At 48.4% G+C, this 20376-nt stretch overlaps 1 long non-coding RNA gene across 1 annotated transcript in view; it reads left to right on the top strand.

The window, feature by feature from the left end:
- The first annotated feature begins 498 nt into the window (after window positions 1-498).
- The window catches only part of LOC147659172 (uncharacterized), a 91514-nt gene continuing 71636 nt past the window's right edge, over window positions 499-20376 (top strand). The window contains exons 1-2 of the long non-coding RNA XR_015307306.1: window positions 499-563; window positions 5113-5232. This is a non-coding gene — a long non-coding RNA (uncharacterized LOC147659172). The remainder of the gene's footprint in view (window positions 564-5112; window positions 5233-20376) is intronic.

Here is a 20376-nt window from a genome sequence, read left to right on the forward strand (position 1 = left end):
CCCCCATGTTCCGCCAACTGCATTGAACCCACAGCTTCCAGGGGCGCTTGACACAAAGAGGACAACGCTGCAGGTTAGTCAAACCGCAACTGGCCAGACCTACACACTATGTCACAGGTGCGCACGAGCAGGACCACGCGTCACAGGTGCGCAAGCGCAGGACCGCGCGTCACAGCTGCGCATGTGCGGAGCGAAGATAGGACTGAAATCGCCGAGTTAGGACGTAGTCCTGGACAGATCTCACTCAACCTGCGCAGAGGAAAGACACTTTCCTCCGCATAGAGGAGCCAACCCGAGGCGCTTAAAGATATCTCAGCATGTGCGGTGTGTTGTCCTCAGCGCATGCGCAGTTAGTCTAAGGGCTCTTTACCCCGCGCAGTGGGAAGTCACCAGCGCATGCGCATTTAAACACGTTGTCCAAAGCGCATGCGCAGTTAGTCTAAGACCTCTTTACCCCGCCTGTGGGAAGTGCTTTCTATCACCAGCGCATGCGCAGTTGTTCATCCACGGCTCTCTTTTAACCCGACCATAGCAGGGCCCACAGGACCCACATGAAACCCCAGGTGAGGTCAAGAGGCACAAAGATTGTCTGGTGCTGGCAGGGTCTCGAGCCTGCAGCTGTCCGGGATTCATACGTTGTTGTTGTCTGCATCGATCGATGATTATTTGTATCAAAAATGCTCATTGACCCTCATTGGTCATCCATTCCTATGTGACCCTTGAGTATATCCATTCGTGTCCCTTCCCTATGTATATAGAGATAACTCTAATCACTAGTATATGCAGTAGACCGTTGTACTCTCTACCATTTCTATGTGACTCTTAGAGTATATCCGTTCGTATCCCTTCCCTATGTATATAGAGATAACTCTAATCACTAGTTTATGCAGTAGACCTTTGTACTCTCTACCATTCCTATGTGACTCTTAGAGTATATCCATTCGTATCCCTTCCCTATGTATATAGAGATAACTCTAATCACTAGTATATGCAGCAGACCTTTGTACTCTCTCCCATTCCTATGTGACTCTTAGAGTATATCCATCCGTATCCCTTCCCTATGTATATAGAGATAACTCTAATCACTAGTATATGCAGCAGACCTTTGTACTCTCTACCATTCCTATGTAACTCTTAGAGTATATCCATTCGTATCCCTTCCCTTTGTATATAGAGATAACTCTAATCACTAGTATATGCAGCAGACCTTTGTACTCTCTCCCATTCCTATGTGACTCTTAGAGTATATCCATCCGTATCCCTTCCCTATGTATATAGAGATAACTCTAATCACTAGTATATGCAGTAGACCGTTGTACTCTCTACCATTCCTATGTCTCTTAGAGTATATCCATCCGTATCCCTTCCCTATGTATATAGAGATAACTCTAATCACTAGTATATGCAGCAGACCTTTGTACTCTCTACCATTCCTATGTAACTCTTAGAGTATATCCATTCGTATCCCTTCCCTTTGTATATAGAGATAACTCTAATCACTAGTATATGCAGCAGACCTTTGTACTCTCTCCCATTCCTATGTGACTCTTAGAGTATATCCATCCGTATCCCTTCCCTATGTATATAGAGATAACTCTAATCACTAGTATATGCAGTAGACCGTTGTACTCTCTACCATTCCTATGTCTCTTAGAGTATATCCATCCGTATCCCTTCCCTATGTATATAGAGATAACTCTAATCACTAGTATATGCAGTAGACCTTTGTACTCTCTTCCATTCCTATGTGACTCTTAGAGTATATCCATTCGTATCCCTTCCCTATGTATATAGAGATAACTCTAATCACTAGTATATGCAGTAGACCTTTGTACTCTCTACCAATCCTATGTGACTCTTAGAGTATATCCATTTGTATCCCTTCCCTATGTATATAGAGATAACTCTAATCACTAGTATATGCAGTAGACCTTTGTGCTCTCTTCCATTCCTACGTGACTCTTAGAGTATATCCATCCGTATCCCTTCCCTATGTATATAGAGATAACTCTAATTACTAATATATGCAGTAGATGTTTGTACTCTCTTCTATTCCTATGTAACTCTTACATTATATCCATTCGTATCCCTTCCCTATGTATATAGAGATAACTCTAATCACTAGTTTATGCAGTAGACCGTTGTGCTCTATTCCATTTCTATGTGACTCTTAGAGTATATCCATGTCTATCCCTTCCCCATGTATACAGAGATAACTCCAATCACTAGTAAATGCAGGAGACCTTTTTACTATCTTAGAGTATATCCACGTGTATCGCCTCCTTGTGTGACTTTACATCTTGTACATTTGCAATTTTTTCCGTGTGTATCCTTCTTTTGTAACGCATGTAATCCTAAGTCCTTATGTTTCTCAACTGGTGCTTATGTAAAGCGCTCTGACACCTTTGGGTAAAGTTCGCGCTATAGAAAATCGCATAAATAAATTGGTGGAGTTGGGTCACTCTTTTTTTCCCGCTGGGTCTGGGTACCTTAAGGTCTGTACTGCACAGCAGCTATACTGGGTCTCCTTGTGTCTGCTGAGTTGGGTCACTCTTTTGAAGGCCTCAGCAAACGTTGACATTTTTTCAGCCTGAAAACTCAGTGTGATGAGAAGATCGACTCGAATTCCGTTTTTGGCTTTCACCAGAGTAAAGGGGGGCAGCCCCGTCAATTGAAAGTGAAAGATCACACTCACAGTCAGCACATACACGCACGCACACATACAGAGACACCCTACTCCCCGTCGCACACAGAGACACACACACGAGCACACCTACACGCACGCACACATACAGAGACACCCCCCTGTATGTGTGCACATAGACACACACACAGAGACACACACATGAGCGCACATACACGCATGTACACATATAGAAACACCCCCCCTCCCACCGTCGCACACATACACACACGCGCGCACACATACACGAGCTTACCGACACCCCCCTGCCGCCCCCCCCTACAAGTAAGGCCCACTTACCGGCACTCCGGACATCTGCAGCCTACGCGGGGCTCTCCCTCGGGCATAGGAGCCCTGCGTCACCACTGCTCCTCCAGGCACGCTTTCACCAGGCACACACACACCACCAGCCGTCAGAGAACACTTTCACCAGGCACACACACACACCACCAGCCGTCGGTGCACGCTTTCACCAGGCACACTCACACCACCAGCCGTCAGTGCATGCTTTCACCAGGCACACACACACCACCAGCCGTCAGTGCACACTTCCACCAGGCCCACACACACCACCAGCCATCAGTGCACGCTTCCACCAGGAACACACACCACCTGCCGTCAGTGCAGGTATCAGAGCGCTTTAAATCAGCATGCTTATAACAAGCAAGACTAGCACTCTATATTACTGCCAACTTTGCTTAGCATAAGCAACAGCTAACCATTCACAAACAATGTTTATATACCAATTGCAAATTAAAAAAAAAAATTAATGCAAAGCATTGTCATTTACAATGCCAGTAACTCTAACTTTAATGCTGCGAGACCTATTGCATTGTAAATGCTTGTTCTAACTGCAATTAACCTTTAAATAAGTGTTTGCTGTATATGTACGTTTCTTTTTCATGTTAGTTCTGAGTCAAGTAAACAGCAGCCCAGTGCTGCTGCTGCCGAGGGGCCCGCATGTAAAGACCTGGAGGGCTGGGGCTGCCCTTCCAGATGCTCACACCCTGCACGGCTCAAGAAGCTGCCATGGCTTAACAAGAGAAACAGGAAGAATCAGAGAAACTGACACAGGTCAGACACACGGTACCGGAGAGTACTAACTGAGAACTTGCTTGTTTGCACAGTCTCTTTAAGCCAGAGTATTTTGAATGATTGAATGTATCGCTTTTAAAATTACTCTGGATGCTTCTAAGACAATCGCATTTTAAATTTAAAGCTTTTTGAAACAAATGTTTTTTAAACTGAAATTGCATTGAATGCTTACTCACTGTGGGTAAGCCTGACTTACGTCGAATAGTAGAACGAGAACGGGAGCTGGGCTGGGCAGGACCAGTGACCACAGCTGGAGGACTCGCCCTCGTGGGGAGCGAGGGACAGGTGAGCGCTCTAGTAGTTAAGCATAAGCCTACTTATGGTGCCCACAGCATGGACGCGCAGCGGCACGCTGCTGGCGCGCCTAAGGCTAGCCCGCCTGTTTACGGACACGGTCGAGGGCGAGGAACCATGCCGGATTTGTCCCAGAAAACGGTAAGCTCATCACATATGATAGAGCATTATTACTCTCATTTAGATACTCGGGTAGAGCCCATTGTGAGATGATTCTAGCGCCAACAAGCTTGATAGGGTGGAAGATGTCATGCTCTATCTGCCGGACTAAGTTTAACTCAGGCATGGTGATGGATGTGGTGGTTATGGACGTGGTGATGGTGGTGGACATGGTGGCGGTGGATGTGGTGGACATGGTGGTAGTGGACGTGGTGGTGGTAGGTGTGGTGGTGGTGGCGGTGGTAGTGGTGGACGTGTTTTGTACACAAATACAGTGCCATTTAATACAATTAAAAATGTGTCAATTCACATGAAGAATAATGACAACCTGTATTTTATTATTCTTCATGTGAATTGACACGTTTTTAATTGTATTAAATGGCACTGTATTTGTGTACAAAAGTATTGTTTTATATCGAATACATTGTACAATTTTCTTAATATTTTCTCAAAATTGTTTTGATCTTATTTTTCTATTTTTGTGTTTTATTAGAAATGTGGTTATGGCATTAATGGGTCTGTGAGTTATGAGTGGTCGCATTTTGCATTCCTTTTCATTTTTGGAAAAATAGGGACTTGTTTTTATTACTAGTCTCGTAAATACAACACATATTGCATTACAAATGCTATAGGTGTCACATTTGCGAAAGTTATAACTATTGGCATTGTAAATGACAAAGCTATTAATTTTGCTATTTTCAAAACCAACACATAAATAAAAAAATTGTCATTTACAATACCAATAGCTCAAACTTTCCTAATGCGAGACCTATTGCATTGCAAATGCTTGTTTAAGTATTTGACACAATATTGAATTTATAACCTTTGTTTTTTATGGTCATGAGTCACCAGAATACTAAAAACGTGTCTTTTATTTTCAGGGTCAATTAAGTAATGGTCACCAGCTTGGAAGCTCTGTTCATTCTTCAGTATTTGTCATTGATCTCCACTTGTGGCTGGTTTGGGTCTGCCCCCTGCATCGTTCCCGATAACTCGCACAGGTAAGGAGCTTGTAGCAGCAACATGATAACCCCATACTCGTCTGTAAGAAGTGCGCTCTGAGGCAGGAATCCGATCATTTTTGTGAAACAAGGAAGGGCCAATATCTGCTATGTATATTTGTAAAAATAAAACAGTCAAATCACAGTATACTGTTCCAGAGGTTCGTCCCAGAGACATTTTCTGTAACTGAATGCAGACACCCTAGAAAGCATGTGCTTTTAAGACAAGTTGTGTTTACTCACCTGAAGGTGACATGTTTCATCATTGGGTTATACTCCTCACCAGGCCGGTGCTACAATGCCTGGTAGGCACCACTAGAAGGCACTCTGTCGGAGATCTTTTAATAAGTAAGTTGGATGAGCATAGTAGGACAGAGGATGTTGTGTCATAAGATGTGAGATTGGTGAAGTCTGAATATAAGATCAACTATCGACCAGTTGCCGCAATATACTTAATGTGATCTTCCTGGTCCATGTTGAGATTAAAAACAGTGGCAGAGAAATTGAGGAACTAAGGGCGCCTATCACTGTGTGAAAGTGTTGATCACCTATGGACCTGCGGGTAAGCTGGGGTCTATACTTCAGGTCAACTTTGTTCATGCCTTGTGTAGTCATGGAGCAATCTGTTGGCATTTCATCAGGACCAAATATGGGAAAATGGGTAAATGGGACCTAATCTTCTCCACAGCGTGAGGAGCTCTGTAACTCAAAGCCCTGCACCATGCATAGGTGATAAGGTGCCTAGTAACATCTTGCTACCACAGGTGAGCACTCTCTAACAGAGTGCACTAGATACGGTAACCCTCCTAAAATTCAGGACAAACTGATTTATTCAATAACTTGGACGCCGCATCAGGGGGCAACTGGTTTGAAAAGCACATGCTTCCTAGGGTGTTCAGTTAGAGATAATATCTGTGGGACTGAACCTCCAGAACAGTATACTGTGGGTTGATTTATACAAAGAATGTGTATACTGGACTGTCATTTTCCTCATCATCTCTTATGATATGTAAAATAAAACACAACACACCTGGAGGCCAACACATCTATCATAAATTTAATGCAAAAATAGCAAAAGGCCAAGCAAACTAACAAGTGACAATTGTCTTTGCAATGGACAAGAGCATCCACCCTAAAGCATGTTGGAGTATATAATGCTAATGCTACCCATGTATTTTTATACACTTTTCTCCTAATTCAAGTCAATAAAACATGAACACGTGATAGAAACAGTTACTAAAACAACACTAATGAGTAGGAGGCAGGATCTTCTCTCGAGAGGAATGTGAGGAGTCCGTGAGGTGCAGATAAAAAATACACAGACAAGCTGCAGAATTCACTGTTTCTGGAAATAACACTTCTGTTTGTCAATATTCAATTTACGACAAGGTGCAGGAAAGTGTGGAGATGGACATCACTAAATAAAACGGTTCTGGGCCTAATAGAATCATGTAACTTTGCAGGCATATGAAGGCGAACAGTCGCATCAAATTAATATAAGAATATTGTAATTTGGTAATGTAATATATTAATGCACGTGCGGCATTCATGTGTAACCAATTATCGGTGTTAAAGAAACCAGTATATCCAGTTATGCTTTCTCAATTCCTTCTTCCAAGAGGCCACCACTGCTGCTATCCTGCTGTATTCAGCAGTGCCACCTGTGACCTGGAATCCTGCATTTAATCAATACCAAACATTGTCAATGCTTCTAGCCAACTCCGATCACTGGTGCCACTCGCACCCCACCACCCTTGGGCCTGTTATTCTTTTAGCCAGCTCCAGTCAGTAGTGGCCCCTTGGACCTGTATGTAAGCCTACTAGCCAGCTCCTGTTAGTACTGGTCCCTGGGACCTGTTATCATCCTAGCCAACTTGAGTCATTAGTAGCACCTTGGGACTAGTGATCATACTAACCAGCTTCAGTCAGTATTGGCTCCCTGAGACCTAGTATCCTGCTAAGTAACTCCAGTCAGTAGTGACCCCTGTACCTTACATCCTGCTAATCTACAAAACCAGAGGTCAACTCTACTGCCAACCAGTTCCAGTCAATATTGACATGCATTGTTAGCCTGCTTGTCATGAATACCAGAGGCCAGCTTTGTTGCTAACCAGCTTCAGTCAATATTGGCTCCCTGAGACCTATTATCCTGCTAAGTAACTCCAGTCAGTAGTGACCCCTGTACCTTAATTCCTGCTAATATTCAAAACCAGAGGTTAACTTTACTGCCAACCAGTTCCAGTGAATATTGACATGTATTGTTACCCTGCTTGTAATGGATAACAGAGGCCAGCGTTGTTGCTAGCCAGCTCCAGTCACCATCGGCCCGTCACATATTATCCTCAATAGGATCAATGCCCAAGGCCTGTGCAGCTGCTAACCAGCTCTAGTCAGCAGTGACTTCCCGGACCTGTTATTCTGCATATAATCAGCATGTCTTCAGACCTAAATACACTCACCCCACATCCTTACTGTATAATAGCAATTATTTACTTACATCATACAGTAGGTACCGCACTATATCACACGATCCCAAAAACAAAGAAAATAAAAAACGCCTAAGCCTTCAGTACTCCACCTTGTCAAAAATGACCAAATCACACCAAGCACTATAGCCTGCCACATCACATGGCACACTCAGCCACAACATGACGATACCACAGCAGGGATTTGGGGCCATTAATCCTCTGTTCTAGGCATGTATGCTGTAGATGCAATGCTTTGCATACTCCTGCCATCTTGTGTTGGGTCCGGATGTTTGCAAGTTGTTTATCTTTGAAGAAGTCTTTCCAGTCACTAGGTAATGTGACCATCTTTCGGTGATAGTGCACATGGGCATTGACTCCATTGTTAGATTGTTTTTTACCCCAAACGGGTTCGGGTGCATATTGCTGCACTCTGAAACCGCTCTTCGGGTTCCCCTCAGTGCGCAGTCCACTCTACCCTCAACTGTATTGTTTCAGTACACATTTCCCTGTTCTCCTCGTTTCAAATAGTTTGGAAAACTCTCCATTTTTGATAGAAAACCTTGTGGGCAACCGTCGGGCCTTGCTGCGTAGGGCCAGCCATCTGCAAATGGAACGGACTCCATTCTATTTCTGTCCTGAGTGCCACACCAAGTACCCTCCACCGACGTACATCAAGTTTGTAACTTGTTCCTCTCTCTGGAGCACAAGAAGGAAGACTGCGACCCTTGTAAGTCGTTTTGGTCCAAGAGCACTCTACCCGATCATCAGGCTCGATGACAAGAGAGGCAGCATCAAAGCGTTCAGCATGAGAAGAAGTTCATCTCGATGCCAGAGCACAATCGCTGGGGCATGCTGGGGCAGTCATGTGATTGCAATTCTACGTCATGCCAGTACCATAGGCGACTGACAAAATGTATAGGTTATCTTGCGCCCTTCTGACATCTAAACAGGCCTAATAAACAGCATTTGGGTGTCAGCTCAATACTTAGTTTTGTGGCATGCACCATTTCTTCGACAGCTTGTTGCTAGAAGGAGTGTATTGCATCGCAGGACCATGGTTAATGTACGAAATCAGCCCCCACAATGTTGCAGCGCAAGCATATATCTGGCCAAGACCCGACCATTCGATGAAGGTCTTGCGCCGTTTAGTAGGTTCTTCGCAGAAAATTATAATGTATCAGTCGAAAATGGGCATTACTAGAAACCATGCGTATTAGTTCACAGGCCTGCTGCCAGTCTTGATCTTCCATTGGAATGTCAAAGTCTAAATCCCAGGCCTCTCGGGCCCGTGTGTAGTGCCTACTGTATCTGATCGCATTGTTCTGTAAAGATGCATAATTAGGTGTCTACACGCTCCATAGGTTAGCAGTATCTCAAGGGTTGGAGTATGCGGCGGAGCTGTCGGACAGCATGGCCAGTTGTGCTTAGTTGTGTCTGCCAAGCACGCATGTTGTAAAAATTGCCCCTGGCTTAGACCAAACTCTTTGCGGGCATGTTTAAAGGGGATAAGTCTCATCTGGGTGCAATTCACCTTATTGCTCGCATCCCCCTCACTCCATGCCTTGAAGGACATACTGAGTGCCATCTGCCTGATTGGTTTTAATATCTAGATTAGGAGCTCCCTATGGAATGGTGCGCGCTTAAGTACTCTCACTACAAACCAATGCCATACTCTGGCCGTTTGTCGCACAATATATGGATTATCTCTTGGTGTTCCCGATTCTTCCATTAACAGCTCCGGAAGACAACCAGCATCCACCATTCCCGCCGAGAGCCGAATTTCCCAACTAGGGACTGTGTTGAGCCATCGAGCTGCGTGTTGAAAATGAACGGCATAATATTAGGGGTCCAAATCCCCCGCTGCATACGTCCTGGTCAGTGTGGCCAAAGCCACTCTGCTATGTGTAATGGCCTTGTTGAAAGATTTAACAAGACAATGAAGGGCATGATCGGTGGACTTCCTGAAAAACTCAAAAGAAGAAGGGATATCTTACTTCCCTGCTTGCTTTTTGCCTATTGGGAAGGGCCACAGAAAGGAGTAGGGTCCTCCTTATCTTAACTTCTGTTTGGGTTTCCTGTCGGTACCACTGTGCCTTGTGAAAGAGGGATTGGAGAAACCTCTTGTTGAACCATAGCAGATATAGTGGACTATGTGTTTGGCTTTTGCTCCAGGATGTATGAGTACGTGGAAATAGCAAGCAAAAACGTCGAGGCCAGCCTAGCTCCAGAAGCTCTGGTAATGCCAAAAGGCTGCTATGGTTGAGTTCCAGCCAGGGCAGATGGTGTGGGTTTTGGGGCCTGTGACTCCTAGGGCTCTGCAAGGTAAGTGGAGTGGACCCTACCCTATCCTAGAAAGAAAACTGGTGGTCACCTACCTGGTAGACCCTGGCTCAGACAGGAACCATAAGAGGGTCGTCCATCTTAACCGCCTTACACCCTACTATGACATGGCAGATGTGACCATGCTCATGGTTACAAATGAGGATCGGGAAGCAAAGAGTGAACCTGTCCAGCAATCAAAAGATGGGTCAGTGGAAGGTGTGGTCTTGTCAGACACCCTACCTGCCCATCAGGAGACTGATTGCAGGCAAGTCCTAAATCAGTTTGCTGAGCTCTTCTTTTTGACCTGTCGCCAGACTAGCTGGTGTATCCATGCTGTAGACGCTGATGAAAGGCTACCTTTCGAGAATAAAACATATAGGCCGACCGAACATGTGAAAGAGAGCATCAAAGCTGAAATAAGCATGATGCTGGAATTGGGAGTTCTAACGCCTTCTGAGAGCCCCTGGACCTGCCCAGTTGTCTTAATCCCCAAGCCTCATAGCCAGGATGGTAAGAAAGAAATGAGGTTTTGTGTGGACTATTGGGGCGTGAATGCTGTGATCAAAACTGATGCATGCCAAATTCCATGGGCAGATGAACTTATTGACAGGTTGGGAGCAGCCAAGTATCTGAGTATGTTTGATCTCACATCAGAGTACTGGCATATAGGTCTGACGACTCCAGGAGCAAAATAAATATCTGCATTTTCAACCCCAGATGGGTATTATCAGTTCACTGTAATGCCCTTTGGTTTGAAAAATGCATCTGCCACTTTTCAAAGGTTGGTGAACTAACCCTTGCTGGGTTGGAATCCTTGAATGCAGCATTTCTACACACTATTGCTGACTTTAGCTCCACCTGCAGGATCACCTGAACCACCTTAGGAAAGTACATGAGGCTCTGAGAAGTGCAGTCCTCGTTATCAAGGCATGCAAGTGTCAGACAAAACAGGGAAAGGTTGCATACCTGGGTCCCCTTGTTAGTGGAGACCAGGTTCAACCCTAACAACCCAAGATCTAGACCATTCTGGACTGGGTGGCTCCAACTACCCAGACTCAAGTGAGGGCCTTCCTTGGTTTCCCTGGTACTATAGGAGGTTTGTGAGGGATTATGGCACCATTGTGGCACCCCTCACAGACTGACTTCCAAAAGAATGCCACAAATAGTGAACTGGACTGTGAGCTGTCTAATAAAGACATATAAAGCGTGCGCACACCACAACGTTTAATGGTGCTGCGGACAAGGGAGTCCTGCCGCTAAGTATTTCATTCATAAGCCTGGCAAAAAAACCAGGTCTTTAATAGTTTCCAAAATTGAGGATATGATATCATCGATCTAATGTCCCGAGGGAGAGAATTCCAAAATTGAGGGGCCAGGACCGTAAATCTTATTCCCCGCGATTTCTAGCGTTTAAAGGACGGAGTAGCTAGGGGATTCAAATGGGAAGACCTAAGATCCTGAAAGTGGATATATTTCTGGACCCGAGTAGATACAGACAATGGGCAGTTGCCATGGAGCGCTTTAAAGAGGAGGCATCCCAAATGCACTGCGTTCGACTACCAGAAGCCAATGTAACTTTTTCATAAGAGGGGTGACATACTGCATTCTTGCCTGGCGATATATTACTCTAGCAGTCTGGTTTGGCACTAGTTGCAGTCTTTTCGATTGATATGCCGGAATGCCAAAGTAAAGAGTTAGTGTAGTCAATGTGAGAGATGACAAAGGCTAAAGCAAACTTGGGTAAGAGCTTCAGTAGTGGGAAAACTGTTGCTCTCCAGTAATGGGGTAACTTTCATAGATTCACATGCTTGAATCATTCCCCGTCATCGAAGTGAGATCCCCACGGTACATAGAATAGCAGTATAGCAACAGCATAGCTAAAGCACAGCTAAAAGAGCAGTAGGAAGTATTGTAACATGGACGTTAATAGGAAAAAAACGTGTCACTTTACTAACTTGTCCAACTCCTTAGATATGGTACAAACTCCAGCCAATCAGGCGACCGCACCCTCTGGAACCTTCTCCTCAGAGGCTCAGGCTCTCAGATGTTCTACCGCACGTCGTGTGAAGGGAGTCTCCCTGAGCGCTGCTCAGTCCCTCTACCTTTTCTCTTCAGAAACCCGTCTTCACTGCTTTGTCTACTAGAAAGAGGTCACTCATCAGACACTGTGAGTCTTGTGGGAAACTCCGGCTTCATTCCAAAGACCCCCACAAAAAATGTATCTACTGCCTCCACCCTGAACATCAGGTGAGAGATTGTAAAATCTGCTGGACTTTTCTTCAAAAGACTTTAAGAGACAGAGAGGGAAGTCTACTTCTGTGGTTACAGAAACTCAAGACCAAGGATAATCCCAGATGTTGAGAGTGATTCCTCTCTCAGGACTGTCATCTCTAAGAAGGGGCTAGTGAGTGGGGGTTTGGTATCTGCTAATCAATCAATTAATCAAAGACATTTATATCGCGCACTACTCACCCGGAGGGTCTCAAGGCGCTTGGGGAGGGGTGGTCCGCTACTGCTCGAACAGCCAGGTCTTGAGCAGCTTCCTGAAGGCGAGGTGGTCTTGGGTCAGGCGGAGGGGGGTCGGGAGGGAGTTCCAGGTCTTGGCGTCCAGGTAGGAGAAGGACCTTCCTCCTGTTGTGGCTCTTCGGATGCGGGGGACGGCGGCCAGGGCGTGGCTGGTCGATCGGAGCTGGCGTGTGGGAGTGTAGAAGTTGATGCGGTTGTTGAGGTATCTCGGGCCACTCGGCTACGTCTTGCATCCCTTCGTGAAGGTTGGTTGTGGCGGTGGTGGGGTCGTTGGTGAGGGAGAGGATCAGCTGTGTGTCGTCGGCGTAGGAGATGATGTTGAGGTTGTGTTGGCGTGCGATGGCCGCACGGGGGCTCATGTAGATATTGAAGAGGGTGGGGCTGAGCGAGGAGCCCTGAGGAACGCCGCAGATGACTTCGGTGGCCTCTGACCTGAACGGGGGTAGGCGGACTCTCTGTGTCCTTCCGGCGAGGAAGGAGATGATCCATTCGAGTGCCTTCTCCTGGATTCCGACGTTGCTGAGGCGCTGCACTAGGGTGCGGTGGCAGACAGTGTTGAATGCTGCGGAGAGGTCTAGGAGGATGAGGGCCGCTGTTTCTCCGTTGTCGAGCAGGGCTCGGATGTCATCGGTGGCAGCGATGAGGGCGGTCTCGGTGCTGTGGTTGGCCCTGAAGCCCGACTGTGAGGGGTCGAGGGATCCATTTGTCTCGAGGAAGGCGGACAGTTGCTTGTTGACGGTCTTCTCGATGACTTTGGCTGGAAACGGGAGGAGCGAGATTGGGCGGTAGTTTTTGAGTTCGGTGGGGTCCGCTGTTGGTTTCTTTAGTAGAGCGCTGAGTTCGGCGTGCTTCCAGCTCTCAGGGAAGGTGGTGGTGTCGAAGGAGGTGTTGATGATGTCCCGCAGGTGGGGTGCGATGACGGCGTCGGCCTTGTTGAAGACGTGGTGAGGGCAGGGGTCGGTGGGGGATACGGAGTGGATGGAGTTCATCGTGCGGATGGTGTCTTCGGTGCTGATCGGGGTCCAGGCGCTGAGGGTGGTGGTGGGGGGCGTTGGTGCGGTCGTGGGGAGCGTTGTTTGTGTGCTGAAGCTGTTGTGTATGTCAGCGATCTTGTTGTGGAAGTAGGAGGCGAGGGAGTTGCAGAGGTCCTACGATGGTGTGATGTCGTTGTTTCCGGCGTTGGGGTTGGAGAGCTCTTTCACGATGTTGAAGAGTTCCTTGCTGTTGTGTGCGTTGTTGTCCAGCCGCTCCTTGAATGCTGTTTTCTTGGTGGCGTGGATCAGTTGATGGTGCTTTCGGGTGGCGAGCTTGAGGGTGGTCATGTTGTCCGGTGTTGGGTCTCTTCTCCAGGCTCTCTCGAGGGCTCGGCAGATCTTCTTGGAGCTCTTGAGTTCGTCGGTGAACCATGGGGCCTTCTTGCTGCCGGGTCTGCTGGGCGGAGTCCTCAGTGGGGCGAGGTCGTCTGCGCAGATGCTGATCCACTTCGTTAGGTTGTCAGCGGCCTGGCTGGGGTTCGCTGAGCTGGCGGGAGGATGCTGGCTCAGGGATGCGGCGAGTTGGTCGGCCGTGATCTTGTTCCAGCTTCTTCGTGCAACCTGTTGCTGGTGGTGGTGGATCGTGGTTCTTCTGAAGCTGAAGTGCTCGCAGTGGAGTCCGGTGGCGTGGCTGATGGCGATATCCTTGCTGGATGAGAAGACTGCGTCGAGTGTGTGTCCGGCGTAGTGGGTGGGGGTGGTCACCAGCTGCTTGAGTCCGAGGTTGTCGAGGTTGTCGAGCAGGGTGGTGGTGTTGCGGTCGTTGTTGTTCTCCAGGTGGAAGTTGAGGTCCCCGAGGAGGATGTAGTCAGCGGAGGGGAGGGCGTGCGGGCTGATGAAGTCAGCTATGTCTTCGCTGAATTGTGTGCATGGTCCCGGGGGTCTGTAGATGAGGGTGCCTCTGAGGGTGGTCTTGGGGTCGGTGTGGATCTGGAAGTGCAGGTGTTCGGCGGTTGTCAGGGTGTCGTCGGTGTTGGTCGTGATGCGGATGGTGTTCCTGTGGATGATGGCGATACCTCCTCCCGTCTGGTTGGCGCGGTCTCTCCGGGTGATCTTGTAGCCCTCCGGGATGGCGATGGCGATGTCGGGCGCTGAGGAGGCGTTCATCCAGGTTTCCGTGAGGAAGGCAACGTCTGGCGATGTGGTGTCGAGGAGGTTCCAGAGTTCGATGGCGTGTCTGTGGACGGAGCGGTTGTTGAGCAGGATGCACTTCAGGTGGTTGCTGCTGGTGTTCGGTTTGGTGGGTGCTGGTGTAGTGCAGGTCCGGATGCAGGTGAACTTGCAGGAGTGACAGCTGAAGGGTCCGTGGTTGCGTCTCGGGGTGGCTCGGTAGCATCCCGGGATTCGGCTGGTGTTGTGTGCGTTGAGGGTGGCGGCGTCGTACGCACGGCGGGTGGGCTGGGGTCTGCGGGGGACAGGGGCCCTGGCGCTGGGCGCGGTCCAGGCGCGGACGGGCGCAGACGGGCTTACCTTTGGCGCGCCTTCGGCGCACAATCGGCGCGCCCGCTGCGCGTACGCCCGGTCGCCATTTATGGCGAAGTGGGAGGGAGGGAGGAGCTGGGAGGCGGGAGCGGGGAGGGTACAGAAGAAAAGGGGGCGTGGCCGCCAGCACGGCGGCGGGAAGCGGGGAGCGGGCGGGGGGCACAAGGGGAGACAACAACACGGAGGAAAAGTACAAAATCACAGGGGCACAAGGGCAAATAACAGCACGGAGGAAAATAGCACAAAGTCAGAAGCTCAGGGGGATACAAGAAACAGTGTTACACGGGAGGAAAAACAAGTTTAGCACAAGGTAGACAATGCGATCCTGCTAGGGCAGCGGGGGGCGGGGTCGTGGCTGCAGGCTCAGCGAGGCTGAGTGCAGCAGCGGGAAGGAGGGGCACACACAGCAGCTGGTGGTCGTGCGGTGCAGGGGTGTCCTGGGAGCAGGTCACACTCACCTGCGCCGCACGGTCGCCATTTATGGCCAAGTGGGAGGGAGGGAGGAGCTGGGAGGCGGGAGTGGGGAGGGTACAGAAGAAAAGGGGGCGTGGCCGCGAGCACGGCGGCGGGAAGCGGGGAGCGGGGCGGGGATGCACAGGGGCACAAGGGGAGACAACAACACCTAGGAAAAGTACAAAATCACAGGGGCACAAGGGCAAATAACAGCACGGAGGAAAATAGCACAAAGTCAGAAGCTCAGGGGGATACAAAAAACAGTGTTACACGGGAGGAAAAACAAGTTAAGCACAAGGTAGACAATGCGATCCCGCTAGGGCAGCAGGGGGCGGGGTCGTGGCTGCAGGCTCAGCGAGGCTGAGTGCAGCAGCGGGAAGAAGGGGCACACACAGCAGCTGGTGGCCGTGCGGTGCGGGGGTGTCCTGGGAGCTAAGGCTAAGGTGCTCAAGAAAGACCACACCTCTACTCATGAAGGCCAGACTTCTTCCTCAAAAAGGGCTCCTGCTCCTTCTAAGGGACTACTTATGACCTCTACTCCTCCGAGATTTGCCACTAAGTCTCAGGCTTCTAAGTCTCTTCCTGAGTCAAATTTGCCTAAAAAATGGGTTCCTCGTCGACGAAGACTTCCGTCGCCACTGCTACAACGACGACTTCCACCTTCTCTTCTCCTCAACCTACAATGATTATTTAATTCGCGTCCTCTCCGTCGATGTTTGTCATGGTGTCGGTGAAGCCTCGCTTGTCTGCCACCTCCCTCACTTCGTGGTCGATGAAAAAGAGTACTGTCTCTGGTCAGTCGTCGTTGGATGCCTCCTCGCCGACGAGACGGTCGATGGCTCTCAAGGCTCTACCTGCTTCGTCGACAGATGCCTCGTCGAAGGTTGCCTCGTCATTGATGGGTGCCCAAGTCGGCAGCTCTGGCTGCTGCACCACATCCTCTCCCCATAGCAAGTACATAGGCTGGACACTCGTCATTATGAGTTCGCAGCTCCATGATGGCTTCACTGAAATATGTGATGTTTGGCCCCAAGCATCTCAACATAATAAACTTGCACCGATTCCAGTGTAAATTTTTATTAAAAATTACACACATAGGGCCCGTTAGCGTGGTCCCCTGAAACCTACCAATCCTTAGTGTGGTCATTGACTGGCCTGAGCCTGCCTGCTACCACCAGAGTGTGTTCTGACCTCAGGGGAGAGTGCCTGCGCACTCTGAGGCTGAGAACAATGCCTTTCCTGGGTGGAGGTGTTCACGTCTCCCCCTGCACAGGAAGAGCCATCCGTGGTGGGGAGCTTCAAAGGTCTTGCCGCCTTTGTAAGGCAACCCCAGCCTCTCCTGTTTGAAGGAGCTGGTCTCCATCCTGTCCTCACCCCCTTTTTGGCAGCAGGACAGGTGGGAAACCTTTGATAGAAGAGGAGATGTGCCCCCCTCTGCCAACTATACCCCTCGGGTGCTGGAGGCTAGGTCAAGTTCACTTTTCAGTGCCCACCATCTTGAAGATGATGGGACTTATCCAGTTAGGGCTAGGACTGTGTCCTCCTCTCACAGAAGGTGGGCATGTTAGAGGGCGTAGACCCCCCAGGCAAAGGGCCATTGGACACTACCTGTCACTCCCTTGTAACACCCTTAAATCTAGTTTTCAGGTGGCATCCCCAGACTCTGAACTTCAGTTCCTGATGAACTAAGAAGAGCCGGCACTACCGATGTGCACCAGCAGAGAAGATTGCAGAGAACTACTGTACACAGGTGTTCCAGGACTTTTTGTCTAAAGTAAAATCTGTATCCCCTACGGACTGCTGCCCACCACACATCCTAAAAGAAGCCTTCACCGGCCTCCCAGGACCAGCCCTCTCTCTTCTGATGAGTCCCCATTCTAGAGTTGTGTCCCTAAGGCCTTTAAAGATGCAATTGTGGTTCCCCTTCTAAAGAAATCAGGGGCAGACCCCCAGATCTTGTTGAATTACCGCCCAATCTGTTTGCTCCTGTTCCTGTGGTGAAGTGCCTGTCCAATTTTATTGAACAGTCCAACTATATCGACTCACACCAAGCTGGCTTTCGGCCTGCCCACTCAATGGAGACCGTAATACTGGCGGTATTGGACTTGAGAGAGGGCTGACAGAGGTACTCCTCAGGCCCTGGTGCTGTTGTATCTCTCGGTTGCCTTTGACACGGCCGACCATGGTACCGTGGACCGTGTCAAGGAGGCTGGCATTCAGGGCTCAGCCCTTAGTTAGATTAGCTCCTTTCTAGAGGATCGCTCCCAGTCAGTCTAGAGCGAGAGTCCACCATGAGCTGACCTCGTCTGGACTCCTCGACGTTACCTGCAGCCTCTGCAAGAAGACCACCTCAACCTTAACGTGCTTTGGTATGCCTTTTCTGACACCAAAAGGCACCCTTGTGAGGTAATATAAATTTTATGGTCATGTTGTGTTCCCTAGCGAGTACCCCACCGACTCCATGTACGAGTTAAAAGTGCATGTAACTTCCCTCCTGTACCAGCTATGAAGACGCAAATACATTTGCGTCCAACGTTAACTTGTCCTCTTTCAGACCCACCATGAATGGGTTTGATGGTCCGTTCCTAAGTATGCTATGCCAACGTCTTTTTGAAGTGTACTCCTACGTTTTTCAGCCTGGCTGAGAGTAGGCCCCGAATCTCTGCCACCGAGCCTCTTTTCTGGCTTCTGACTGCGAGGGCCCCTGCCCACGCAGCCCCCGTACCCGTGAACTCTGACTTACTTCTAACGCGGCCCTCCGTGCTCAGCTCAGCCTGCTGCCTGCCAAGATTGACTATAACCTTCGAGTTATCTGTTTTCCTCCCCGAAGATGCATTCCAGCCTGCTAGTTTCAGTAAACATCCTTCCCCAGCTACAGGGCTAAAGGGCCGACCTGTCTTTATGCAAATAATTCATAGCCTCTGTTGCCATGCTTCCATGGAAGGCCCCATGCCCCCACGCTTCTGAATCAGACACTCAGGCGCTTATACACGCACTCACAACAAGTATAGAATAGCTTCTGCTCTAGAGACCTTTCTGCCCAGATAGCTTAGTTCCTAAACATCAGATATCAGATATGATAGAAGCACAAGTTGATCTGACATGCTAGACTTCTGTCTCTTTCCGTCAGTGTAAATGTCAAGTCCCCTGCACCCCGTCTATTACACGTCATGCAGCTGCGCGCGCATCCAAGCTTCCGATTTCTGCTGACATTGCAACATTCTGTTAGCACCACCCCTTGGTGCCACCCACTTGCGTCACCTATCAGTGACGTTTCTAGCACACACTCCTAGTTCACGCCTAGTTTACGCCTCTTGATGATGTACTAGTACCACGTGTATACTGTTATCTTGTCTTCTCTCAGCTGTTACGCCTCTCACATTGAACATTATGATGTAAATCAAGTATATAAGCTATGTATTGTCAATAAACGAGAGCGCGCTCATCTATCCCTTCTGACACCCTGTGTGGTGGTCAGAACATGATATCCTGATTCCTTTATGAGGAATAAAACCCTTAGAAACTCTTACACCACGGACTCTGTTTTCCTTCATTCTGATTGAGTTATTATTGATTAAGTACTTACCTGCATAGAAATTAAGAGAGTAAATTAATTATTTACGTCATTTTGGCGCCCGAACAGGGACCCCTCCCCCACCTCACGCGCCGGAAGGTGCGTTGCAATCCGTGTCCCCTGCCATCAGTTAGACGGACAACACGTGTACTGGCAGGATTTCCTGCATCCCCCTCTGACACACGGAGGTGACGAAGACTGCGATCAGTGCCCAGACGAGGCGGTGAGGAGTGCGGAGGATCCCGACCAGAGCCCAGCCGAAAGAAGCAAGGTCCGAGGTGTGAAGAGGCCCACCAGTTTTCCGAAGTTTTCCGAAGTTTTCCGAAGTTTTCCGAAGTTTTCCGAAGTTCCGAGTCGAGTCCAGTCGAGTTTCCGAGGCCTTCTGTTTTCCGTGCTTCCCGGTGAGTACCATTGCTGGGTCGTATCTAGACGGGTTTGGGTACGCAAGTCCGGTCTGCACTGTTTTTAGGCAGTGTATCTGTACTGTTTAGCAGTATATAAAGTATTCCGAATTTCTGCACTGTTACAGCAGTGTATCCGTATCGTTGAGCGGTACATTCAGTGTAGGGGGTAGTTAACTATGTCTTCATGTTTTTCATGTAGTTAATGTTGTGGTATGAATGTGATTGTTTTGTGCATTATTGTGTTCTTCTTGTTTAAATAATTACAGGCGAAATTAAGTATTAAGGATCAAGCATTTCAGTATCAAGTAGGCACAATGCCGTTTTTCAACAAATTAAAGCAGATAGGAACTAGGAAAGGGATGTTAGAGGAAGAGATTCCAATCCCCCCTAGGGACACTCCAGGTAATTTCATGTATAATAAGCATGGCATAGACGCCATCCTGTATCTAGAGTTATGGACAGATTATACCAAGCACCTAGAGGAAAGATACCGATGGCCAGTTAACGGAACATGGGATGCCGAGTGCATCATAAAGGTAGAAGAAATATTACGGAAAAAGAAAGCTAGACAATCTCAGAAAGACGCCATAGAGTTTTGGCGTAAGGAATCACGTAAGCGTGCTGATAGAGCACTCCGTAGAGAAGACAGACTTAAAGAATCAGAAAAGGCCCAAGAAAACGAATTAGTTACTGAGGGAATTCGAGTAAAAGTAGAACAAATAGATCGTATCCAAAATAGCAAAGTGAACAACATGTATCTTTTGGCCGATGGTACCCCTGACGCCATTTCAGAAATACCGAAAAATTTGCCGTCACCATTAGTTCCAACTAAAGTAATGCATAAGACTACTAAAGACATATTCCTAAATTCATACCTCGAA

Source organism: Lissotriton vulgaris, unplaced genomic scaffold (assembly GCF_964263255.1).
Source record: "Lissotriton vulgaris unplaced genomic scaffold, aLisVul1.2 SCAFFOLD_1408, whole genome shotgun sequence".
Taxonomy (NCBI): Eukaryota; Metazoa; Chordata; class Amphibia; order Caudata; family Salamandridae; genus Lissotriton; species Lissotriton vulgaris.